Genomic DNA, 24,690 nt, shown 5'->3' on the forward strand with positions numbered 1-24,690 from the left:
TAGGCTGTTTAGATAGGTCAGTCTTGAGCTGGCTTTTTTTCACAATGTGAAAAGGATGTGACGTGATTGGTCAAAATACCAATTCGTGGAAAAAACATCATAATTGGGCTGCCTGTCTCAACACAACCAAGGACAAGTAAATATACACTGAACAAAAAATTAAAACACAACATTAAAGTGTTGGTCCCATGTTTCATGAGCTAAAATAAGATTCAAGAATTGTTCCATATGCAGAAAAACGAAGGATGAGGTAACCAAGGTATTTATTGAAACACAGGGGGAAGATGGGGTACAGGCCAGGGGAAGCTTGGGCTGGTTGCAGAGCGGGCAGAATGAGCAGAGGTTACGATCTGGCAGGGATGAGTATTTGTAGCATTCTTGTAGCTGGTGGGGATCTGCTCTACCTCCAGCACACCTGTCTCCGCCCACACAATCACAAACACAGAGAGGAAGAGGGAGAGAGCACTGGGGGAGTGGCGGCATGTTAGGGAGACACTGGAGGAGAAGTATAGGGCGCGGCAGGAGCAGATGTAACAGTTGTTGCCACAGAATTTAATGTTAATTTATCTACCATAAGCCGCCTCCAACGTTGTTTTGAGAATTTGGCAGTACATCTCACAACCGCAGACCACATATAACCATGCCAGCCCAGGACCAGCATCTGAGACCAGCCACCCGGACAGCAGATGAAACTGAGGAGTATTTCTGTCTGTAATAAAGTGTCTAATAAATATGTCCAACCATCCTCACAACTGCAGAGAATGGTGTTGTGTGGGCAAGTGGTTTGCTTATGTCCATGTTGTGAACAGAGTGCCCTGTGGTGGTGTGGGGTTATGGTAAGGGCAGGCATTAATTATGGACAATGAATACGATTGCATTTTATCGATGGCAATTTGAATGCAAAGAGATACCATGAAACGATCCTGAGGCCCATTGTCGTGCCATTCATGCTCCACCATCACCTCATGTTTCATCATGATAATGCACAGCCACATGTCACAAGGATCTTTATACAATTCCTGGAAGTTGAAAATGTCCCAGTTCTTCAATGGCCTTCATACTTACCAGACAGTTCACCCATGGTGCATTTTTGGGACGCTCTTGAGTGGTTACATAAAGTATATGTTAAATGTCGAAAAAGAAGTAAGGAGACTCTTGCTGTAATCAAAGGGAAGGTACCACTGAAGGCCTCAGTATTCAGGCAGGCAGCTTGAAGCTCGTGTGTTTCACCATCCAGGCCCTTGTCACAGCATGCAGTGGCCTGATAGGGAGATGACAAATACAACATGTACATTTCACCAGCAAAGCCGTGTTAGTATTTACTGCACGTTGCTGAAAAATCCAACCATTTTGTTAGTTTCATTGATATAAATGGGCAATTCAAATACAACTTCCAGTTCATAAGCATTGACTATAATACCTCCAGGGTCCTTTGGTGGTCTGGCAACATGCTGCTTTCTAGTAGTCTTACCTCTCCATCTGAAATGCAATAACAAAACATGAATAACAATAATCCTTGTCAGTCAGTAACTTGGCTAACTAGGCTAATTAAATACTCATGTAAATGTGCACATCAGCCAAATGATACCCAACCACCCTAATAGTCTAGCAGTGAAATTGTGAGGGGCATTTTTCTTGCAAACTTTTTCAGTCATTAATTAATAAATAAACAGGCAGTGGCATGAAGTAGTTTCACAAGTGTTCACAAGTCAGTAATAAAGTCTTCAAAATATAGCTTGAAATATCTAGAAACCTAGCTAACATAGCTACGCTGCAATGACGGTGTTGTGAGTTAGATAGCTAGCAATCTTTTCCCCCCATTAGTTTCAATTTAGCTATCTAGCTAAATAATGGATTTTGTAATCAATCACATGTTTAACTAAATGACCAATATATACAATTTCCACTGTCATTTAAACCTGCCTGTTAAAGCTAAACAGTTCATAGTAAAGCTAGTATGAATGTCAAAGGCCAGTTAGCTAACGCAATAGCGGCTGTCAATGCAATGGCTGTTCTGGAGTTCGTCAGTGTCACGCCTGCTCCCGCTGCCCCTCCCTGGTGCTCGAAGGGGACAGGCTCCCCAGCATTATGCACTCCTGCCAACATCAGTACGCACACCTGCCCCCCCCCCCCCCAGTTCCCCAGCTCTGTTCCCTGCTGCTGCATTAATGTTTGTATGGCATTGTTACCTATGTGCTGACGCTGTTCTTGTCTTGTTACCTGTCTGTTCCGCATTAAATGTTCAACTTCCCGTACCAGTTTCTCATCACCATCGTCAGTTTTATCAGTCTGAAATATATAATTATATTTGACATGATAAGTACGACTGTAATGCAACGACTGTAATGCATTTTCACAACAAAAAATTGCACACAGACAAAATAGGCAATTACTTAATAAGAAGATCCATTTGAGTTTAATTTACCCCATCCTGTCTTGCTTGTGGGGAGCTACTTCCTGAGATTTGATTGATGGAACAATCCAGCCAATGGTTAGATAGTTGTGATTTTGGCAGAGGGAACTGATTGGTCATGATTAAAAGGTCCTGCCCCCAGTGCGCAAATCACATTTTCACTTATAAATCTTTTTTTACAATCTTACAAAGCTTGTTAATGTGACAACCATGACAGAACCCCCGAGTGAGCGCATATTTAACATCTACAAGTGTATTTTTTATATACACTGTCGTGACTTTACTTTCTTTAACCCTTGTGTTGTTTTAAGGGTAATAAATGACCCCAACTATGTAGAACCACAGAGGAAAAAAAGCTCAATTATATTTTTTCAACTTGAAATTTGATGACTTTTCCTAGAGTGAACCTGTTAGAAAAAGTGAAACATCGCCTTTGTTCATATTTCCATGAAAGCTGTACACCACCAGGGTACAAAGATTGTCTTAGGGTCACACAATGAGAAATTGCGATTGTGTGCTACTGATTGAACTCAAAACTAAAATGTTATTGAGCATGTGCAGGACCTCCCCTCCACGACCCCACACATGACTCAAGTTCACAGACAATATTTTTAAAATCTGGTAAAATAAACAACATTTCAGACAAAATAAAAATGTCTTGAAAGCATTGTTTACCTATGGGGAATGCAGTCAAAGGCTATAAAGGTACGGCAGATAACAGTCCCCACAGTCTCTTTGCTGAAGACATGAGTGCATGTTTCAGTGCCCAATAAGATAACAAATTTGGAGGGTTTCCATAAATATGGAGACAACTGGAAAAGGATGGACGAGATTGATCTGCGTGCCTACATCGGGCTGCTAATCTTTGCGGGTGTCTACAGGTTGTGAGGCGAGGCTACATGGAGTTTCCTGGGATGCAGAGTGGAAGGGCGATTTTTCCATGCCTCGATGCCTTTCACACTTTCTCAAGAATGCTATGATTTGATAACCGCGAGTCAAGACCTGCAAGACATGCGAGAGACAAACTAGCGGCCATAAGAGAGGTCTACAACCCTGGGCCAACGCTACAACCCTGGGCCTGAAGTAACAGTGGATGAGCAACTGATTCTATTCAGAGGTACATTTGTATTTTCATGTATGTAATGTAAGTGATTTTCACAGTTAATTTTATTATGTATTGCTGTAATATCATTGATATATCTGATTGTTTTCTATGATACTAATTACTGATAGTAATCTCTTTTTTCAAAAGGTCGCTGTCCTTTCTGTCAGTATATGCCCAGTAAGCCAGCAAAGTATGGCATCAAGATATGGGTGGCCTGTGATGCACAATCCAGCTACGCTTGGAAGATGCAAGTCTACACAGGGAAGCCAACCAATGGAGGCGCAGAGAAGAACCAGGGGATAGGGGTTGTGACAGGTGGACTGAGGGGGTACAATGTAACGTGTGACAATTTCTTCACCTCTTATGAACTCAGCCAGCAGTTCCTGAAGAGGAAGATCACCATGGTTGGCACAGTTAGAAAGAACAAACCTGAGCTCCCCCCTACACTCCTCACAACAAGGGGGAGAGAGGCCTTCTCATCAAAGTTTGTCTTCACCCCCACCACCACTCTAGTTTATTACCTCCCAAAGAGGAACAAGTATGTGTTCCTCCTGAGGACACTGCACAAAATGGCTGAGATTAGTGATCGGGAGGACATGAAGCCAGATATCATCCTGGACTACAACCACAAAAAAGCAGGAGTGGACAACCTTGACAAGGTGACTGGAAGCTGTAGGAGGATGACTGTCCACTGGCCCCTGGTCATCTTCCATAACATCATTGATGTGTCCTCATTCAATGTCTTTGTGATTTGGAACAAGACCAACCCTACCTGGATGCCTGATAAGCAGAACAAGAAGAGGGTGTTCCTAGAGCAGCTGGGAAAGGCACTTGTAACCCCACACATTCAAAGAATGGAGCACCTCCCCCGCACAGCAGCCTCTGCAGCGCTTGTGAAAGCTGTTCAGGGGGCTGAATCTTGTCCTGATCCACCTGAGGCTGCAGCTGTGTCAGGCTAGAGGAGGAGATGCCAATTCTCCCCCCCCCCCCAAGAAGGACTGTAAAACAAATACTATGTGCTGCACATGTGAGAAATACATCTGCAAAGTCCATTTACACACACGTGCATACTGTCCTACATGTGCTAATTAGAGTTGATTGATTTATGTTTTTCCAGTTTTTCTTTTGTATCTATTATCTTATTTTATTCATTGTTGCTGCTTATACTCCTTGTGGGTGGGGGGAAATGCTCAACTTCTCTAGGGAGTCACATCCAGTGAAATTGCAGAGCGCCAAATTCAAAAATAGAAATACTCATGATAAAAATTAAGAAAACATACAAGTGTTATGCATCGGTTTAAATATTAACTTCTTGTTAATACAAACATGGTGTCAGATTTCAAAAATGCTTTACGGTGAAAGCATTCCTTGCGATTATCTGAGAACAGCTCCCAGCAGACAAATCATTCAATGTCTTTGTGATGGAACAAGACCAACCCTACCTGGATGCCTGATAAGCAGAACAAGAAGAGGGTGTTCCTAGAGCAGCTGGGAAAGGCACTTGTAACCCCACACATTCAAAGAACGGAGCACCTCCCCCGCACAGCAGCCTCTGCAGCGCTTGTGAAAGCTGTTCAGGGGGCTGAATCTTGTCCTGATCCACCTGAGGCTGCAGCTGGGTCAGGCTAGAGGAGGAGATGCCAATTCCCCCCCCCTCCACGAAGGACTGTAAAACAAATACTATGTGCTGCACATGTGAGAAATACATCTGCAAAGTCCATTTACACACACGTGCATACTGTCCTACATGTGCTAATTAGAGTTGATTGATTTATGTTTTTCCAGTTTTTGTTTTGTATCTATTATCTTATTTTATTCATTGTTGCTGCTTATACTCCTTGTGGGTGGGGGGAAATGCTCAACCTCTCTAGGGGGTCACATCCAGTGAAATTGCAGAGCGCCAAATTCAAAAACAGAAATACTCATGATAAAAATTAAGAAAACATACAAGTGTTATGCATCGGTTTAAATATGAACTTCTTGTTAATACAAACATGGTGTCAGATTTCAAAAATGCTTTACGGTGAAAGCATTCCTTGCGATTATCTGAGAACAGCACCCAGCAGACAAATCATTACAAACAGTTACCAGTCAAGTAGAGGACTTACACAAGTCAAAATAGCGATAAAATGTATCACTTACCTTTGATGATCTTCATATGGTTGCACTCACAAGACTCCCATTTACTCAATAAATGTTTGTTGTGTTCGATAAATTCTCTCTTTACATCCTTAAACCTCCGTTTTGTTCGCGCTTTTTGTTCAGTTATCAACAGGCTCAAAGGAAGTCAAAACAGGTAGACGGGACATCTGAAAAGCATCAGTAAAGTTCGTAGAAACATGTCGAACGATGTTTATAATCAATCCTCAAGTTGTTTTTAGTCATAATAATCAATGGTATTTCAACCGGACAAAAGCTTTGTTAATATAAAAGGAAAACCAGAAAGGAACGCTCTCAGTCATGAGCATGAAAAACCTCTGTGACACTGCAGTGTCAGAGTGGTCTTACTCCCTCATTTTTCAGAATACAAGCCTGAAACAATTTCAAAAGACTGTTGACATCTAGTGGAAGCCATAGGAAGTGCAATTTGAGCCATAAGTCAATGAAATCTGTATAGGCAGTCAATGGAAAACTACAAACATAAAAAAAATCCCACTTCTGGATTAATTTTTCTCAGGTTTTCGTCTGCCATATCAGTTCTGTTATACTCACAGACATTATTTTAACAGTTGGAAACTTTAGATTGTTTTCTATCCAAATCTACCAGCTTCTGGCCCTGAGTAACAGGCAGTTTACTTCGGGCACGCTTTTGATCTGGAGGTGGAAATAGTGCCCCCTACCCTAATGAAGTTTTTTTTAATGTAGTTCAATTCCTCATTGGAGCGCCAGGTAGCCTAGTGGTTAGAGCATTGGAGGTTGCTAGATCAAATCCTCGACCTTACAAAAATATGTTGATCTGCCCCTACACAAGGCAGTTAGCCCAATGTTCCTACGTCGTCATTGTAAATAAGCTTTTTTTCTAAACTGACTTGCACAGTTAATTTTACATTTACATTTAAGTAATTTAGCAGACGCTCTTATACAGAGCGACTTACAAATTGGTGCATTCACCTTATGACATCCAGTGGAACAGTCACTTTACAATAGTGCATCTAAATCTTAAAGGGGGGTGAGAGGGATTACTTATCCTATCCTAGGTATTCCTTAAAGAGGTGGGGTTTCAGGTGTCTCCGGAAGGTGGTGATTGACTCCGCTGTCCTGGCGTCGTGAGGGAGTTTGTTCCACCATTGGGGGGCCAGAGCAGCAAACAGTTTTGACTGGGCTGAGCGGGAGCTGTACTTCCTCAGTGGTAGGGAGGCGAGCAGGCCAGAGGTGGATGAACGCAGTGCCCTTGTTTGGGTGTAGGGCCTGATCAGAGCCTGGAGGTACTGAGGTGCCGTTCCCCTCACAGCTCCGTAGGCAAGCACCATGGTCTTGTAGCGGATGCGAGCTTCAACTGGAAGCCAGTGGAGAGAACGGAGGAGCGGGGTGACGTGAGAGAACTTGGGAAGGTTGAACACCAGACGGGCTGCGGCGTTCTGGATGAGTTGAAGGGGTTTAATGGCACAGGCAGGGAGCCCAGCCAACAGCGAGTTGCAGTAATCCAGACGGGAGATGACAAGTGCCTGGATTAGGACCTGCGCCTCTTCCTGTGTGAGGCAGGGTCGTACTCTGCGGATGTTGTAGAGCATGAACCTACAGAAACGGGCCACCGCCTTGATGTTGGTTGAGAACGACAGGGTGTTGTCCAGGATCACGCCAAGGTTCTTAGCGCTCTGGGAGGAGGACACAATGGAGTTGTCAACCGTGATGGCGAGATCATGGAACGGGCAGTCCTTCCCCGGGAGGAAGAGCAGCTCCGTCTTGCCGAGGTTCTGCTTGAGGTGGTGATCCGTCATCCACACTGATATGTCTGCCAGACATGCAGAGATGCGATTCGCCACCTGGTCATCAGAAGGGGGAAAGGAGAAGATTAATTGTGTGTCGTCTGCATAGCAATGATAGGAGAGACCATGTGAGGTTATGACAGAGCCAAGTGACTTGGTGTATAGCGAGAATAGGAGAGGGCCTAGAACAGAGCCCTGGGGGACACCAGTGGTGAGAGCGCGTGGTGAGGAGACAGATTCTCGCCACGCCACCTGGTAGGAGCGACCTGTCAGGTAGGATGCAATCCAAGCGTGGGCCGCGCCGGAGATGCCCAACTCGGAGAGGGTGGAGAGGAGGATCTGATGGTTCACAGTATCGAAGGCAGCCGATAGATCTAGAAGGATGAGAGCAGAGGAGAGAGAGTTAGCTTTAGCAGTGCGGAGCGCCTCCGTGATACAGAGGAGAGCAGTCTCAGTTGAATGACTAGTCTTGAAACCTGACTGATTTGGATCAAGAAGGTCATTCAGAGAGAGATAGAGGGAGAGCTGGCCAAGGACGGCACGTTCAAGAGTTTTGGAGAGAAAAGAAAGAAGGGATACTGGTCTGTAATTGTTGACATCGGAGGGATCGAGTGTAGGTTTTTTCAGAAGGGGTGCAACTCTCGCTTGAAGACGGAAGGGACGTAGCCAGCGGTCAGGGATGAGTTGATGAGCGAGGTGAGGTAAGGGAGAAGGTCTCTGGAAATGGTCTGGAGAAGAGAGGAGGGGATAGGGTCAAGCGGGCAGGTTGTTGGGCGGCCGGCCGTCACAAGACGCGAGATTTCATCTGGAGAGAGGGGAGAAAGAGGTCAGAGCACAGGGTAGGGCAGTGTGAGCAGAACCAGCGGTGTCGTTTGACTTAGCAAATGAGGATCGGATGTCGTCGACCTTCTTTTCAAAATGGTTGACGAAGTCATCTGCAGAGAGGGAGGAGGGGGGAGGAGGATTCAGGAGGGAGGAGAAGGTGGCAAAGAGCTTCCTAGGGTTAGAGGCAGATGCTTGGAATTTAGAGTGGTAGAAAGTGGCTTTAGCAGCAGAGACAGAGGAGGAAAATGTAGAGAGGAGGGAGTGAAAGGATGCCAGGTCCGCAGGGAGGCGAGTTTTCCTCCATTTCCGCTCGGCTGCCCGGAGCCCTGTTCTGTGAGCTCGCAATGAGTCATCGAGCCACGGAGCGGGAGGGAGGACCGAGCCGGCCTGGAGGATAGGGGACATAGAGAGTCAAAGGATGCAGAGAGGGAGGAGAGGAGGGTTGAGGAGGCAGAATCAGGAGATAGGTTGGAGAAGGTTTGAGCAGAGGGAAGAGATGATAGGATGGAAGAGGAGAGAGTAGCGGGGGAGAGAGAGCGAAGGTTGGGACGGCGCGATACCATCCGAGTAGGGGCAGTGTGGGAGGTGTTGGATGAGAGCGAGAGGGAAAAGGATACAAGGTAGTGGTCGGAGACTTGGAGGGGAGTTGCAATGAGGTTAGTGGAAGAACAGCATCTAGTAAAGATGAGGTCGAGCGTATTGCCTGCCTTGTGAGTAGGGGGAAGGTGAGAGGGTGAGGTCAAAAGAGGAGAGGAGTGGAAAGAAGGAGGCAGAGAGGAATGAGTCAAAGGTAGACGTGGGGAGGTTAAAGTCGCCCAGAACTGTGAGAGGTGAGCCGTCCTCAGGAAAGGAGCTTATCAAGGCGTCAAGCTCATTGATGAACTCTCCGAGGGAACCTGGAGGGCGATAAATGATAAGGATGTTAAGCTTGAAAGGGCTGGTAACTGTGACAGCATGGAATTCAAAGGAGGCGATAGACAGATGGGTAAGGGGAGAAAGAGAGAATGACCACTTGGGAGAGATGAGGATCCCGATGCCACCACCCCTCTGACCAGAAGCTCTCGGGGTGTGCGAGAACACGTGGGCGGACAAAGAGAGAGCAGTAGGAGTAGCAGTGTTGTCTGTGGTGATCCATGTTTCCGTCAGTGCCAAGAAGTCGAGGGACTGGAGGGAGGCATAGGCTGAGATGAACTCTGCCTTGTTGGCCGCAGATCGGCAGTTCCAGAGGCTACCGGAGACCTGGAGCTCCACGTGGGTCGTGCGCGCTGGGACCACCAGATTAGGGTGGCCGCGGCCACGCGGTGTGGAGCGTTTGTATGGTCTGTGCAGAGAGGAGAGAACAGGGATAGACAGACACATAGTTGACAGGCTACAGAAGAGGCTACGCTAATGCAAAGGAGATTGGAATGACAAGTGGACTACACGTCTCGAATGTTCAGAAAGTTAAGCTTACGTAGCAAGAATCTTATTGACTAAAATGATTAAAATGATACAGTACTGCTGAAGTAGGCTAGCTGGCAGTGGCTGCGTTGTTGACTTTGTAGGCTAGCTGGCAGTGGCTGCGTTGTTGACACTACACTAATCAAGTCGTTCCGTTGAGTGTAATAGTTTCTACAGTGCTGCTATTCGGGGGCTAGCTGGCTAGCTAGCAGTGTTGATTACGTTACGTTGCGTTAAAAGAACGACAATAGCTGGCTAGCTAACCTAGAAAATCGCTCTAGACTACACAATTATCTTTGATACAAAGACGGCTATGTAGCTAGCTATGTAGCTAGCTACGATCAAACAAATCAAACCGTTGTGCTGTAAAGAAATGAAATGAAAAATGTGATACTACCTGTGGAGGGAAGCGGAATGCGACCGGGTTGTTGAGTGCGGAAGTTCTATAGTTCTACACACTCTAAACTACACAATTATCTTGGATACGAAGACAGCAAAGACAACTATGTAGCTAGCTAACACTACACTAATCAAGTCGTTCAGTTGAGTGTAATAGTTTCTACAGTGCTGCTATTCGGTAGACGGTGGACGTTTGCTAGCTGGCTAGCTGCTGGGCAGATAGCAGTGTAGACTACGTTAGGACGACGAAATACGAAGTTGCAATAGAAGTGCTGACTGTTTCACTTTGTTGTCCTCTTTCTTTTCCTTTTTCTTCTGTCCTTCTTTTGTCCTTATTTTGTCTTCCTTTCTTCTGTTAACTAGATATTTTTGTTGTTATTCTTTGTAAGCTAGCTAGCTTCTTCCAGGAGAGTCCCTAGCAACTGCTTAGCAACAAGTAAACAATTCTGCTAGCAATTCAGCTAGCTAAGATAACTGTACAATTTTATGAAAAATAGTAAATTTTTCAAAAGCCTGTCTTTTTTGGTTTGTTCCTTGTTTTGTCTTCTATTGAGTCTTGCAGTTTTCTCTTGATTTTTTCGATGTACTTCACTCTAAAAAAACATTTAAATCTCAATATATACAGGAGCTCATTTTTCAGCAGCTGCTCAATTTAGAACTCCGGAACACAATCAATAACGGCTGTTGATGCCGAAAAGGCTTTTGATCGTCTTAAATGGCCTTTTCTCTTCAAAAGTTTGGAATCATTCAACTTTGCAGTTGAAATAATATGTTTAATAAAAATGTTGTAAAGCAAAAATATACACAAATAATACATTATCTTATGAAATGGCTTTAGAAAGGGGCAGAAGACAAGGATGTCCCCTCCCCCATCCTGTTTGCACTGGCCATTGACCCACTTTCAGAAACAATTAGACAGGTATCAGTATTGCTAAACATGAATATCAACTAAACTCATTTGCAGATGATCTCCTGATACACCTGACCAATACTGAAAACTCAGTGCCCCCTTCGCAAAAAAATAATTCAGAACACTCTAAAAACTCTATAATTATTGTTGAAAAAAACTCAATAATGTCAATAGGAAGAATAACTCACAATCTACAGCAATCCTTTAAGTGGACCACAGATGCCCGATATTAAAGGCTAACAACAACAATAAAAACATCCTATGAAGAGGGACACACAAACTGACGATACCACTGGTTTCTCTTGTCTGATGTGATTTGTGGGCGTGTCAACAAGTGTAATTACATTTCAGCTTGACCAAGCCTTTGTTCCTCTTCCATTAAGTGATTGGGGAGATAGCACTAAGGATCATAAGCCATGCAGTGAGCTGTAGGGCTGGATATGAAGGAAAGACATTGTCACTGTGGCACTGTGAAGGTAGGGATGGTACTGTCCCTCCGTTGTTGTGCCTCCATATGCATACTTCTCTAAGTCCATTACAAGGCCATCCAGCTTAATCGACTGAATTAGAGTATGTGTGTGTGGAGGGGTCTGCGCGCGGGTGTTTGTGTGTCTGTGTATATGTGCGTGTGATTAGAGTAGGGGGAGGTTGTAGGATGGTGATGCTCTTGTACTACTTCTAAATTAGTCACATTATTGCCTGTCTCTAAGGGATATACAAAGGAGAAACAAGCAACACTTGTAATTATTGGTTTATATACTTAATTACAATGTTACACTAGGCACAGGCAATCACGCTATATGTTTTTCAAAAAAGGTTTTGGCATAAATCCCTATCAAGTGCCCATTGATGTGTAGGTGTCTGATGTAAGCACCAATGAGTCATACATAACCAAACATTCATAATCAAAAATGTTATGATATTAAATAGGATAGTAACACAACATACAAGGACAAGACCAGAAATAGAATTATCAGTGTATTGGTTTCCACCTACAGTGCTATGTACAGTACTAGTCAAAAGTTTGGACACACCTACTAATTCCAGATGTGTGCAAAGCTGTAATCAAGGCAATGGGTGGCTACTTTGAAGAATCTCAAATATAAAGTATATTTTGATTTGATTAACACTTATTTTGGTTACTACATGATTCCATATGTGTTATTTCATAGTTTTGATGTCTTCACTATTATTCTACAACGTACAATGAAAAACGCTCGAATGAGTAGGTGTGTCAAACTTTTTTATGCCTTTTGTGTTTTCATGTACAGTATCTCCTCAATTACTTTAACCAACAGCGTTTTTCTCTAAGAGGGGAAGCTTGGTGTTATAACAACCCTTGAGAGGCACCATACAATGTAAGCCATGGGGGAGGGGTTATTGTGCTTATTTACCAGCCTAACCCCATCAAAGCAATATGCTCTCTTCCTTGTCTCCTCTTATTTATCCTGAGCTTTTCTCCTTCAAAAACAGCAGGATCAGAAATAGCCCAGCTTGACAACAAAAAAATAAACCAAGCAGCGTTGAATAATTTTGCACCGCCAGAGTAGGACAAGGTTATTAAAACTCCACACAGTGTGTAACAGATATTATATTCCCCAGCCAGCCCATTATCAGCATCAAAACCTCATCCTGTCAAGTTGTTTCAATGAGTTAGCCTTCAACCCATTGATGCTTATGTCAAATGGTCATACTTCCAGCAGAATTTGCAGTGCCAATGGGAAAAGATGAGTGTAAACAAATTGAAGTTTATATCAACATATGGAAGTCATTACAGTCAATTGGAAAAGATAAGTGTCGCGGGAATTAAGTTTATGTCATTACATTCAATGGGAAAAGATGAGTTTCAAAGGGTTGATTCCTATGTCAATATATTGCAGTCAATGGAAAAAATGTGTCACAGTATTGATGCTTATTTCAATGTGTTGTATTCAATGGCAAAAAAATGAGTGTCAACCAGTTTACGCTCATGTCAATACATGGCATTAAATGGAAAAAGATGTCAACGAATTGACCCTTATGTCAATACATTGCAGTCAATGGGAAAGATTAGCTTCCAACACTTGATGCTTCTGCCAATAGATTGCATTCAATGGGAAAAGATGAGTGTTACAAGGTTGATGCTTATGTCATTACATTGCAGTCAATGGGAAAGATTAGCTTCCAACACTTGATGTTTCTGCCAATAGATTGCATTCAATGGGAAAAGGAAAGTGTCACAGGATTCATTGCTAAATATATATATACATTTGTTCCAGTCTATGAAAGAGTACAACTCGTGTGGAGCGGTGCATCGTGCTTTTGCTCCGTCTCTCCTCCAAGGTTGGCTTTTATTAAAGGGACCTGGACACTAACAACACAAAATCTTTGGGGAAAAACTGAAAGAACTGTCCAGACTGTAATGGCTTCAATTGATTTCTTTCACCAACACGAATTTGACGATGGAGCATTTTTTGATGTTCTATTAGCTACATGGTGACATTCAACCATATATGGTTCAACCTGAATATAGTGAAGAGGATTCAAAACAAAGAGTTTGATTTTTCTAGAAGATCAGCTACAGCCAATGCCAGCACCAAGTGGGAAGATCACAAATACGTTGGATAGCTAAGTATAAGTTATTTTCAAGCAAGCCACCTAGCTAGCTAACTTTAGTTGATCTACTGAATCCCATATTGTGTATCGCTGGCTAACATTCTACTGTGTTACATTTTTCAATTTGCTAACTTAGATAGCTAACTAGTTAATTTAGCGAAACAACTACCGGTAGCCATAACTATGACTAAAAAGAGAAGAGGTTTTAAAATCAGAGATCTATTGTATCTCTTTTGTAAAAACCTCTTCTCTTTTTAGTAGTAGGTATGGCTACTAAACAGCATGCTACAAAGTTACAACCAGCCACCTAAAGCTAGGTTTACCAGCAAACATTAGCAAATGACCGGAGTTGGCTAGCTAGTTAGCCTGGCGCCTCCTAACTTGCTATGTGCGAGGTCTCACGTTTGTAACTTGCTGGCAAAAAAGTATAACATCAGCAACTGTAAATCATTTACTAAGTAGCTAGGTAACATAATTGACAAGGGTTGACATTGGTTATGATTATGACAGTGAAATTGTTAGGTTACTTGTTAGATATTACTGCATGATCGAAACTAGAAGCTCAAACATTTCGCTACTCTCGCATTAACATCTGCTAACCATGTGTATGTGACAAATAAAACTTGATTTGATTACAATCTCATCATACTTCCTAGGCATGACGCAACATATGATTCCAAACAGGTGTAAATAACAATATTTGGCTATCCAGCAAGCTAGGTAGCTAATTTTACACTGTAGAAAAACAATCCAACAATTTACTGTTGTAAATCTCTAAAACTGACAAGCTGGTTTTATTAGAAAAATGTTTAACTAAGCATGCCTGATAGACATGGCTGTAGCTAGATACTGTCTCTGGGACAGAAACAAGCCACCATAAATCAGCAAGGGACACGGTCTGCTCACTATACAAAAGTTGAGGGTTATGCCATATTTCTGTTTATGCTGTTAGATATTGTTCTAAATGAAATATCTGTGCTTGTGCACGTTCAGTTAGCCTACCCTAATGTTGATGTTATGCTGTATAATGGAGTATAATATATATATATTTGTAGTGTAGACAGTACCGTGTGGTGCCTGGGCTTCTTCCTGGAGTGGATTCTAGATGGAGAAAAACACAATAATTTTACCTGCATGTGTCATTGTAGCAGAACTGTATCCAGTGAACTGTATCCCTCTCAATGGATTGGACATCATTCTGGATTTCAAGCAGTAGATCTCTCAAGAGGAGCTGAATGACAGTTGGATCATGACAAAACCCCTCCCATAGTTTTCTGATCAACAGATGTCTGCACTTTAAACCTCAGACACTCTCTAAATCACTCTTTAACTTTACTACACTTATCATACTGTATTTATTACTGTATCTCTAAAGTTAGTCGGAAATTCTCTGTGCTACACCAAACACTACTTATCCTGTAACTCCCAGTAATGGAAACCAACATATTTGGTTTAATCACATTATGTGATGTAAAAATCATTTGCTACAGTTCTCTGCACTTTACTACACCTGAGACACACTCAGACACACTGAACTGTACTACACTGTTCATACTGTATTTTGTTTTGTTATGTTTACCATATAATATTCTTGTTGAATACTCAGTTCATTTTTCAGTTAGCATTAAATAATGTACACTAACTTGTATTTTAGATTTTGACAAATAAACATTCTTTGGATACAGTAGCAAGAAAAAGTATGTGAACCCTTTGGAAATACCTGGATGTATGCATAAATTGGTCATAAAATCTGATCTGATCTCATCTAGGTCACAACAATAGACAAACACAGTCTGCTTAAACTAATGGAACATGCTAACATCTCTATCAAAGAATGAACAAAAAAACATGTTTACTCTGCTGAAGGTAACTATCAGATTAGCAGTGACTACCATGGCATAGGCAAAATTGATTGACAGTTTGTTTCCAAAAGATACAAAAACACAAAAGTGGCACAGCGGTCTAAAGCTCTGCATCTCAGTGCTAGAGGCGTCACTACATCCCCTGGTTCAATCCCGGGCTGTATCACAACCAACGGTAATCGGGAGTCCCATAGGGCGGTGCACAATTGGCAGCATCATTCGGGTTAGGGGAGGGTTTGGCTGGGGTAGGTCGTCATTGTAAAATAAGAAGTTAACTGACTTGCCTGGTAAAATAAAAATGTTGATTTAGCTGATGACTTTCAGAGTTCAATACAGGACTGAAATGTTAGCTAGCTAGATAACATACCTAGTCCAGCTAGGCTAGCTAATGTTATGTTAGGTTGTGAGTGACCCAGAGTTGATGCTTATACCTTCCAGTTAATGGGAAAGATGAGCATCAACCAATTGACACTTATGTCAATACATTGCATCCAACTGGAGTTTGTTAAAGCAGATGGTTATACACCATAGAGTTGTGCTCGGGTGTGACTCAAGGATACATTTTAGGGCCCCTGTTGTTTATTGTCTATCAAATCAAATCAAATTTTATTGGTCACATACACATGGTTAGCAGATGTTTTTGCGAGTGTAGCGAGGTGCTTATGCTTCTAGATCCGACAGTGCAGCAGTATCTAATAGGTCATATCTAACATTTCCACAACAAAACCTAATACACACAATCTAGTGAAGGAATGGGATGAGAATATATAAGTTTAGAATATATGGATGTGCAGTGACAGAGTGACTAAGATGTAATAGATATTAAAGAATAGATAGTGAAAGATATAGTATATAGTATATACATATCAGATGAGTAATGCGAGATATTCAAACATTCTTAAAGTGACATTATTAAAGTGACTAGTGTTCCATTTATTACAGTGGCCAATGATATCAAGTCTGTAGGTAGGCAGCCGCCTCTCTGTGCTAGTGGTGGCTATTTAACAATCTGATGGCCTTGAGATAAAAGCTGTTTTTCAATCTCTCCGTCCCAGCTTTGATACACCTGTACTGACCTCGCTTCTCGATGGAAATGGGGTGAACAGGTAGTGGCTCAGGTGGTTATTGTCCTTGATCTTTTTTGCCTTCCTGTGACATCGGGTGTTGTAGATGTCCTGGAGGGCAGGTAGTTTGCCCCCGGTGATGCGTTGTGCAGACCGCACCATCCTCTGGAGAGTTCTGCAGTTGTGGGCGGTGCAGTTACCGTCCCAGGTGGTGATACAGCTCGGCAGGATGCTCTCAATTGTACACCTGTAAAAGTTAGTGAGGATTAGTGAGGGTTTTCCGTGACAAACCAAGTTTTCCTGGCACCACACTCCGAGGGCCCTCACCACTAACCAAACCTACCACTGTAGTGTCATCTGCAAACTTGATGATTGAGTTGGAGGCGTGCATGGCCATGCAGTCGTGGGTGAACAGGGAGTACAAGAGAGGGCTGAGAACGCACCCTTGTGGGGCCCCAGTGTTGAGGATCAGCGAAGTGGAGATGTTGTTTCCTACCTTCACCACCTGGGGGCGACGCGTCAGGAAGTCCAGGACCCAGTTGCTCAGGGCGGGGTCAAGACCCAGGGTCTCAAGCTTAATGATGAGTTTGGAGGGCACTATGGTGTTGAATGCTGAGCTGTAGTCAATGAACAGTATTCTTATATAGGTATTCCTCTTGTCCAGATGGTATAGGGCAGTGTGCAGTGTGATGGCTATTGCATCGTCTGTGGACCTATTGGGGCGGTAAGCAAATTGAAGTGGGTCTAGGGTAACAGGTAGGGTGAAGGTGATATGATCCTTGACTAGTCTCTCAAAGCACTTCATGATTATTTCAACAACATTGGGAGACATATTGAGACAGCTGATGTACATATTTTATGCGGATGACACTGTTCTCTATTCAAGTGGCAGCAGTCTGACTTTGGCAAAAAAAAATATGCAATTACTACCTTGGAAGGACATTATATAGAGCAACTCAAAACATACAAATATTTGGGAGTTTCGGTGAATGAGACGTTGAGCTTCACCCATGTAGGACATTTTGTCAGGAAACTCAAGCTGCGTATTGGGTTTTATTACCGGCACAAAGCTTTTTTTGTTTGATAGAAAATAGTTGATTTGTTGCACTTTTCTCCCAGTGTTATGTGCAAGCCTCAAGCGCTACACTGAAGGCTATTGACTCTGTGTATCATACAGTCCTTCATTTTGTCACCAATCAGAGACGTCTAAGTCACCATTGTAATCTCGACAGTGATGTCGGGTGGGCATCACTAGCAACACTGGTACATTCTTATTTATAAACACAGAAATGGTCAGATCTCAAACTTGTTTCATGCTAACAGTCCCAAAATTAGAACTGAACATGGAAAACGTTCCTTTAATTACCCAGCCCCCCTGGTTTTGGAATTCCCTCCAACCCAACCTAAAACTGGTGTCCCTGGAGGATTTCAAAGGATAAATAGATGAACAGGTTGTTGAGAGATGTAGTTGTTTCTAGTTGTCACCCGATGTCACTGCCCACTGGGCACAGACATCAGTTCAACATCTTTTGATTTACATTTGGTTCACATGAATCCAATGCCTTATGTAAGGGAAGCATGTTGTTTTACTTCACACACACTACACACATGCCTGCATGCACACATACACATCCACTGTTTGTTTGCTGTTGTATTTGTACTGATGCCAGTGTCTTCTGTCTGTGTTGTCCATTTCGTTTTACATTGTATTTTTTGTTTTGTTTTATCCCAGCTCCCATGCAAACAGTAGGCATTTTGCATCTTTCCAGGCTGTTATTGTATGTATGCAAGAATTTGTTCTCACATTTTGTTTAGAATTTCAGTTACGGCTAATAACTTCAAAAGTAGCTGGTATCTGAAATCCTTTAATATTTGAATTGTCGTCAATCTTTATGAAGTAGGATATACAGTTGAAATCGGAAGTTTACATACACTTAGGTTGGAGTCACTAAAACTCGTTTTTCAAACACTCCACAATTTCCTTTTAACAAACTATAGTTTCGGCAAGTCGGTTAGGACATCTACTTTGTGCATGACACAGGTAATCTTTCCAACAATTGTTTACAGATAGATTATTTCAATTATAATTCACTGGATCACAATTCCAGTGGGTCAGAAATTTAGATGCACTAAGTTGACTGTGCTTTTAAACAGCTTGGAAAATTCCAGAAAATGATGTTATGGCTTTAGAAGCTTCTGATAGGCTAATTGACATTGTTTGAGTCAATTGGAGGTGTACCTGTGGATGTATTTCAAGGCCTACCTTCAAACTCAGTGCCTCTTTACTTGACATCATGGGAAAATCTAAAGAAATCAGCCAAGACCTCAGAAAAATAATTGTAGACCTCCACATGTCTTTTTCATCCTTGGGAGCAATTTCCAAACAACTGAAGGTACCTCGTTCATCTGTACAAACAATAGTATGCAAGTATAAACACCATAGGACCACGCAGCCGTCATATCGCTCAGGAAGGAGATGCATTCTGTCTCCTAGAGATTAATGTACTTTTGTGCGAAAGTGCAAATCAATCCCAGAACAACAGCAAAGGACCTTGTGAAGATGCTGCAAGGAAACAGGTACAAAGTATCTATATCCACAGTAAAACGAGTCCTATATTGGCATAACCTGAAAGGCTGCTTAGCAAGGAAGAAGCCACTTCTCCAAAACCACCATAAAAAAGACAGACGATGGTTTGCAACTGTACATGGGGACAAAGATCCACATTTTTGGAGAAATGTCCTCTAGTTTGATGAAACAAAAATAGAACTCTTTGGCCATAATGACCATTGTTATGTTTGGAGGAAAAAGGGGGAGAGCTTGCAAGCTGAAATACACCATCCCAACCGTGAAGCACAGAGGTGACAGCATCATTTTGTGGGGGTGCTTTGCTGCAGGAGGGACTGGTGCACTTCACAAAATAGATGGCATCGTGAGGCAGGAAAATTACGTGGATATATTGAAGCAACATCTCAAGACATCAATCAGGATGTTAAAGCTTGATCGCAAATGGGTCCTCCAAATGGACAATGACCCCAAGCATACTTCCAAAGTGGTGGCAAAATGGCTTAAGGACAACAAAGTCAAGGTATTGGAGTGGCCATCACAATGCCCTGACCTCAGTTCTATCTACTTGTGGGCAGAACTGAAAAAGCGTGTGCGAGCAAGGAGGCCTACAAACCTGACTCAGTTACACCAGCTCTGTCAGGAGGAATGTGCCAAAATTCTCCCAACTTTTTGTGGGAAGCTTGTGGAAGGCTACCCAAAACATTTGACCCAAGTTAAACAATTTAAAGGCAATGCTACCAAATACTAATTGATTGTATGTTCATTTCTGACCCACTGGGAATGTGATGAAAGAAATATAAACTGAAATAAATCATTCTCTCTGCTATTATTCTGACATTTCACATTCTTGACATAAAGTGGTGATCCTAACTGATCTAAGACAGGGACTTTTTACTAGGATTAAATGTCAGGAATTGTGAAAAACTGAATTTAAATGTATTTGCCTAAGGTGCATGCAAACTTCCAACTTCAACTGTATACCCGGATTATGAAGGGCACAGATTGACAAGGCAATGTGCAACTAACAGACTATGGAGAAATAGTCAGAACTATGTAGAAATAATTAGGCCCAGGCTACACCTTGTTCTTTACCCTAGTTTGACAGTAAACAAAATAACATCAATCATGCAAGATCAGATAGACAGCAGTCTACACAATAAGCAGCAAACACATCCACATCAATTCAATATTGCTTTCTGTAGTCGAGCACATCAAGGAACTGAATCCTATGTGCCTGTTTGGTTATAGTTCATCCTTTAATCTAATATAGACTACATTTGCCATTTAAAAACACATTACAGGGGAAGAACACTATACAAAGCCTATCCAACAAACAGATATATTATCTCATGGAGTAAAAGGTCATTAATCATGCGCAATCATGCAATGGACACATTTTGTCCAAAGAACAGAGAGAATCTAATCTGAATGAACATCTATATATAAAAATATTGTCGAAAATAATGTCATATGGTTTATAATCTGGAAAAAATGGTCTTTCAACTGTCTAAATTTCTTTCAAACCTTTTCCCCCTCAGGAGACTGAAAATATTTGGCATGGTTCCCCAGATCCTCAAAAAGTTCTACAGCTGCACCATCGAGAGTATTCTAACCGGTGGCATCACCGCCTGTTATGGCAACTGCTCGGCATCTGACCATAAGGTGCTACAGAGGGTGGTGTGTATGGCCCAGTACATCACTGGGGCCAAGCTTCGTGCATTCCAGGACCTAAATAATAGGCAGTGTCAGAGGAAAGCACATAAAATTGTCAAAGACTCCAGTCACCCAAGTTATAGACTGTTTTCTCTGCTACGGCAAGGCAAGCGCTACCAGAGTGCCAATTTACATAGCCTCATTATTGTTATTCTTATTGTGTTACTTTTTATTATAATTTTTTATTTTAGTCTCTTTGGTAAATATGTTCTTAACTCTTCTTGAACTACACTGTTGGTTAAGGGCTTGTAAAGTAAGCATTTCACGATAAGGTCTGAACTTGTTGTTTTCGGCGCATGTGACAAATAAAGTTTGATTTGATTTCAAATTCAGTGCAAATGTTTCTGCTGGCGTCTGTCTGTCTGTATGTCTGTGATGTCTGGATGTCTGTCTGGCTGTCTGTCCCTCTGTCTGTTTGTGAGTGTATATGTATGTTTGTCTGTTTGTCTTTTTGTCTGACTGTGTCTGAGTCTTTCACCAATTTACCCATTTCGGCTGTGGACTTACGCATCAATGCACTTGATGCATATCAATATGTCAATATCCTGTCTGTGGAGGTGGGAGAGAGATGAGAGTAGGGGTTGGGAGGAAAGGAAGGAGGGAGAGAGAATGGAAGGGGATGGAGGGAGTGAAGGTTGTAGGGGGGAGAGAGAGGATGGATGGGAGAGAGAGAGTCAACAGACAGTGGTGGGACAGAGGAAGGAGAGGGAGAGATTATTAAAGAGGAAGAAGGGGAATTAGAGAATAGAGAGAGCAAGAGCGAGCTATGTCTTTATTTCTGTCTGTGAGTTTATAGGTATGTCTGTCTGTAAGTTTTTTATTTTTATTTTATTTCACCTTTATTTAACCAGGTAGGCTAGTTGAGAACAGGTTCTCATTTGCAACTGCGACCTGGCCAAGATAAAGCATAGCAGTGTGAACAGACAACACAGAGTTACACATGGAGTAAACAATTAACAAGTCAATAACACAGTAGAGAAAAAAGGGGAGTCTATATACAATGTGTGCAAAAGGCATGAGGAGGTAGGCGAATAATTACAATATTGCAGATTAACACTGGAGTGATAAATGATCAGATGATCATGTACAGGTAGAGATATTGGTGTGCAAAAGAGCAGAAAAGTAAATAAATAAAAACTGTGGGGATGAGGTAGGTGAAAATGGGTGGGCTATTTACCAATAGATTATGTACAGCTGCAGCAATTGGTTAGCTGCTCAGATAGCTGATGTTTGAAGTTGGTGAGGGAGATAAAAGTCTCCAACTTCAGCGATTTTTGCAATTCGTTCCAGTCACAGGCAGCAGAGTACTGGAACGAAGTCTTTCATCAATTTACCGATTGCAGCCGTATCACCATATTTTCCCATTGACTGCAATGTATTGACGTACAAATCGATTTGTTGATACTCATCTTTTCCCATTGAGTTGAAATGTATTGAGATAAGCGTTAATTAGTTAACTTTTATCTTTTCCCATTGAATGCTATGTATTGACATAAGCGTTAATTGGTTGAGACTCCTCTTTTCTGATTGACTGCAAATGTATTGACATAAGCATCAATTGGTTGATACTCATCTTTGCCCATTGACTACAATGTATTGGCATGTGTCAGTTGGTTGAAGCTCATCTATTCCAATTGACTGGAATGTATTGACATAACCATCAATTGGTTGACACTCATCTTTTCCATTCAATGCAATGTATTGATATAAGCATCGACACTGTGACACATATGTTTTGCAAGAGTGTGCAAGGCTGTCATCAAGGCGAAGGTGGCTACTTTGAAGAATCTCAAATATAATAAATATTTTGATTTGTTTAACACTTTTTAGGTTACTATTCCATATGTATTGTTTCATAGGTTACTATTCCATATGTATTGTTTCATAGTTTTGATGTCTTCACTATTGTTCTACAATGTAGAAAATAGTAAAAAATTAAGAAAAACTCTGGAATGAGTAGGTGTGTCCTACTCATTACTACACGATTCCTTATGTATTGTTTCATAGTTTTGATGTCTTCACTATCATTCTATAATGTAGAAAATTGTAAAAAATTATAATAATAATAAGTAGGCGTGTCCAAACCTTTGACTGGTACTGTATTTGTTGTATACAATACAACACATATAAATGTGTCTTCTTTGACAATCTATCATTGATCATCAGAAACAGATTCCACATGTCCCCTCTAAGCTGCACACACTCACCTCCTCCAGGACTGCCACACAGAAGAAATACCAGGCCAGAGAACACACAGAGAACAAGAGACACAGAGAAGAGATTGAACTTCACTGAGTTCGCCCCATTAGCTTTCATTATACTGCATAGATCAAATATTTTTTTTGTGATTTTTTTTCGTGATTGAATCAATCAGCCCCTTTTCAATACAACAAACCAAAAACAAATCTAACTTTGGAAGAGTCTGTGATTTTGTTATAGGCGGAGCCAGAGCTCAATGGAGTAGAATATATGGGGTAGCCCGTGAGCAGTCTTTCAATCACTTGCAAGTGAATGCGCTTTGCACTTTTCAGATCAGTTCAGATCAGAGCACAAAGCCATGCATGTGCACATTGTTGATATTCTTTACTAGTGAGCGAGTTATTAGCCTTGTTTTTAGATAAGTATAGTCCAGCAATGGGGAGTAACTTCTTCCTATTAGAGCACAAAATGTTTAGGCCACATTTCAAGCTGTTTTTGAAAAGCCAGTTTCTCACCATATTTGCCCATAGACTGCAATGTATTGACATAAGCATCGATTGGTCTAAGCTCATCTTTTCCCATTAACTGGAATGTATTGACATAAGCGTCAATTGGTTGACACCCATCTTTTCCCCTTGAATACAATGTATTGACATAAGTGTACAACACTGACACATACTGTATTTTTTCCCCGTTGACTGCAATGTTGCCCCAGCATGGGTCAGTGATATATCCCACATGTTGTGAGCAATTGTTCTAAACCGTTGGGTTACATGCTCATCAAACCAGACGTGCACGTGCATCCGTGTGCGCCATCGCGCACGTTGATTTTGTTCACCCACACCAGAAGCGATCAGGACGCGCAGGTTGAAATATCAAAACAAACTCTGAACCAATTATATTAATTTGGGGAAAGGTCAAAAAGCATTATACATTTATGGCAATTTAGCTAGCTAGCTTTCTGTTGCTGGCTAATTTGTCCTGGGATATAAACATTAGGTTGTTACTTTACCTGAACTGCACAAGGTCCACTACTCCGACAATTAATCCACAGATAAAACGGTAAACCTTCCTTCAGGCTTCTTTTTCTTCTTTGGACTTTATATGACGGTTGGCAACCAACTTTATGGTGCATTACTACAACTGACTGGAGTGAGGACCTCAGTTAATCTTTCAATCACTCACGTGGGTATATGCTCCTAAAAACAAATGAGGAGATGGGAGAGGCTGGACTTTCAGCTCGTTGAGCGTCACAAACAGAACCTATTATATAACCTATTCTATTTTAGTGGCAGACGCTTGCAGATGCGTGCGATCAGTGTGGGTGCAACGATTGAATAACATGTAGGTGTACATTCATTTTGGTGGTCAGCATGTTTTTCTTATCATATTGCTACTAGGGGCAGTTTCCAAAGGGTTAAACAAGGTTGAATCTTCCCAAATTCTTCCCAATCTTCCCAAACATGACATTTGAAGTCCATCAACTCAAAAACATTTGTTGGCCTCCTTTGGATACAATGGTCTCGCAGTTTTAGAAACTAAGAGCCTTGTTAGAATGAATTCTGAAGAGGATATTGGTTGCATTTTTTTAAATTATTGACTTGAAACAGTGTGTATCTGTCTGTCTGTGTGCCTGCCTGCCTGCCTGCCTGCCTGCCTGCCTGCCTGCCTGT

General features: G+C 41.9%; 1 long non-coding RNA gene across 1 annotated transcript; it reads right to left on the reverse strand.

Annotated features, from left to right (window-relative positions):
- Positions 1-254: 254 nt before the first annotated feature.
- Positions 255-24,090, reverse strand: LOC124037125. Its single transcript, XR_006839120.1, has 4 exons — positions 24,030-24,090; positions 2,221-2,289; positions 1,421-1,479; positions 255-1,261 (listed from the first exon to the last, which is right to left on the reverse strand). It is a non-coding gene; the product is annotated as an uncharacterized LOC124037125 (long non-coding RNA).
- Between the last annotated feature and the right edge of the window lie 600 nt (positions 24,091-24,690).

Source organism: Oncorhynchus gorbuscha, linkage group LG06 (genome assembly GCF_021184085.1).
Source record: "Oncorhynchus gorbuscha isolate QuinsamMale2020 ecotype Even-year linkage group LG06, OgorEven_v1.0, whole genome shotgun sequence".
In the NCBI taxonomy this organism is placed as follows: domain Eukaryota; kingdom Metazoa; phylum Chordata; class Actinopteri; order Salmoniformes; family Salmonidae; genus Oncorhynchus; species Oncorhynchus gorbuscha.